This window comes from Xenia sp. Carnegie-2017, unplaced genomic scaffold (genome assembly GCF_021976095.1).
Source record: "Xenia sp. Carnegie-2017 unplaced genomic scaffold, XeniaSp_v1 HiC_scaffold_4, whole genome shotgun sequence".
Classification (NCBI taxonomy): Eukaryota; Metazoa; Cnidaria; class Anthozoa; order Malacalcyonacea; family Xeniidae; genus Xenia; species Xenia sp. Carnegie-2017.
The window spans coordinates 1,060,360-1,063,753 of NW_025813504.1; positions in this window are offsets into that span (position 1 = coordinate 1,060,360).

Consider the following 3,394-nt stretch of genomic DNA (forward strand, 5'->3'; position numbering starts at 1 on the left):
ATTAAATATTCTTTATCAATGACCCATAATAAATCGCAATTTGTTAGAGAAATCTAACAAGTTCGAAGTGTGTTATATTTATCGCATAAATTGCTTGTCTCCGATATATTGATATTTCTATAAGTAAATTACATGAAGTATTACTTTAAGCCGAAAGCCGAAGCTACAATATTCTATATATAATATGAATGATGAATCTTTAATTAACTACGTCGTTGCCTGCAAGTTTTGACTAAGTTGAAGGCATGGGTAAGCTTAAACTCAACATCTTATCGGTCAAAATCATGAAATACGTCATTCTGCATGTTATCGAGCCTTCGTTTTTACCAAAATTCGGCGCGGTTTTATGTGGAAATCCAGCAGAACAAAAAATTCTCATGCACTTGCATGCACTTGTACGTTGATCAGTCGAATTTTTTGTTGCTAGATCTAGACCTTATTTAAGGATGGCGTTGTTTCAACATCTTGTTAGCAGCGCTTTATCTAGCAAAGATGTAGAAACTTTGGTGTCGATTTACGAGGAATTATTATCGTCTTTGCGATCTCTCAAAACTTACACGTAGAAGAACTTAGCGCAACGTATGGATTGTGTGTTGATGATGTCTTTATCGACGTTATTAAAGCAGTAAACTATGTTTACAATATGAACATAATAGCCCAACATAAGACTTTTAAAAAGCCATCACAATAGTAAAATAAAGAAAGATTTATTAATAACGTTTCGTCTTTAACTTAAGACATCTTCAGATTATTTGAGATAAATTATATACATGAGGTTTGAAATACAAGCATATAAGAACGTGAAGGAGGATTGAGTATACCTCTCTTGTTTATCTCTTCTTGTTTCTCTTCTTGTGTAAATTGTTGTTTATCATTGATGTATTTGCATGCAATAAACTTTTTTTTGTATTAATTCAATAACGGCTAACATGTTTGTTGTATTAAAGTAAATGGTTTGAACCCGGGAGTATCGTTGCATGTTTGTAAATGTAGATCGTACAGGTTGGTATAGTCCTGAGAAGGATTGTTTTTGTTGTTGTTGACTGACGTTTCGACAACCTTAGCGGTAGTCATCTTCAGAGTCAAATGAGGAGTAAACGTCAGGTTAGCCGTATTTGCTATCTGGTTCTTACGTCCTTGTATTGTGTGTACAGGAAATGTGTATTGGCATTGTGAATTAGTGTGAAGTGAAATATTTTATTTTTAGTTGTGATGTGTGATTTAGGTGTGATGTTTTTAATTGTAATGTGTGGGTGTCAATTATGTATTGTCATTGTGAATTAGTGTGAAGTGTAATGTTTTTAGTTGATCGTTTGTTTGTATTGTGAATAAGTCGTTTGTAAGGTGCCGGTAATTGCTGTGATCTGTTCAGGGGGGTTTGTTCGAAGTTGGTATATCAACTTTCTAATGTAAGCCGTTGTCTATTGTCAGTACTCTAAGTAATGCATTTTGCCGAGTCCCAGTCAATGTTGTGCTTTGTGATTCGGTGATGTTCGGCAATGTGATTATTTTTGTCTTGTTTCTTAGTAGCTCGTTTGTGTTCAGTAAGTCTTATGTTTAAGTTCCTGCAAGTTTCCCGATATAGGCGTGGCAGTCGGCAGTTTATTTTGTAAACTGCCTTTTCGTTCGTTGGGTTGTTCTTTGTCCTTTATGTTCGTTAGTACTTGTCGTAACGTTGTGATTGGTTTATGTGCGACACGTATGTTGTATGGTCGTAAGATACTCAAGATAGTCGCAGACGTACCTTTGATGTAAGGTATCGTTGCTGTTGTCACTGAGTTGTTCGTTTCGTTGGGTTCGTTGGGTTTGTAAGTGTTGCGTTTGATATAGTCAGAGTTATAGTTGTTTTTGTCAGAAACACGTTTGAGATAGTTGTTTTCGTTGTGTAGAGCGTCCGGTGAATCACATATGATTTGTACACGTCTTGTTAATGTTCTGATTGTGGTGGCTTTGTGTGATGTAGGGTTGTATTCAATCTCGTCTGCATGTAGTGCTATGATTGTGTCATCTACGTAGCGAAACCAAAAAGGCAGTGCATGTTTGTAAGTCGTGAGCGCCCGTTCCTCTATAGATCACAATGACAATACATAATTGACACCCACACATTACAATTAAAAACATCACACCTAAATCACACAGCACAACTAAAAATAAAATATTTCACTTCACACTAATTCACATTGACAATACACATTTCCTGTATACACAATACAAGGACGTAAGAACCAGATAACAAATACGGCTAACCTGACGTTTACTCCTCATTTGACTCTGAAGATGACTACCGCTAAGGTTGTCGAAACGTCAGTCAACAACAACAAAAACAGTCCTTCTCAGGACTTTACCAACCTGGACGATCTACATTTACAAACATATAATGTTTCTTGAGTGTTTGCTTTTTCTTAAAAACACCCATTTTTATGATCCGATTTTTGAAGGGCATGCGAGGACAAGTTTTATATTAGTATAAATTTACATGACTTCTGTATGGAGTTGTGCACTTTGAAATAATCTTAATAGAATGCTTGATAGTTTTAACATTTCTGTACATTTCATGACAGGGGCGGATCTAGGGGTAGGCACCATAGGCAAGTGCCTATGGTGAAATTACCAAAATATACTTCGACTTAGATTCGATACGAATTTATCGAATTATGAAACTATGAATAGCACTTTATCGCAGTCAAATCATCTGACTTTTGTTTAGAAATGTTGTGCAATTAAATGACGTAATTTTGATATGAATCGTAGTCCAGATGCGTATGATTATCTATAAAGCTCCGTGTCGTTAGGCAAAGCAGCCATTTTGCCTAAGTTAAGAAGGCGATCTAGCCATTTGATTGGTTGTTAGCAATTTGCCTAAACAAGATGAATTTGCCTAACTTGACATCGTGTATAGGTATTCTGATTGGGCAATTTTTGCAACCGTATGCTTTCATTGGTCAATTTTTTTGCCTAACGAGCAATTCCAACCAATCATTGCTGTTGATAAGCATAGTTGAGCTAGGCAAATTAGGCAATTGAAAATTAACATACACTCGTATTGTTTCTGAACAGCCTCTGTGCTCAGTTTACGGTTTTGTGATATTTTATAATGTCTTCATTGTGTTGTGGTAATTTATACGAGACTGCTCAGTCTGCGTTGGCCAAAACGATTTAAAATGCCTTAATGAGCTTTATTCTCGTTTATTGGTCGACGTTCGACCTATGTTTACTAACGAGCAGCTGTTAGATAGAATTTATGACCCCGACCATACTCTGTGTCGAAATTTTGGAGCTGAAATATATGTGCCAAAGCACGCTCATGACGGAAAGACTTGTACTGCAATAAGGTAAATATATTATAATTATATATATCGTATTGTAGTATTTATATATACGTGTAAAATGGTTA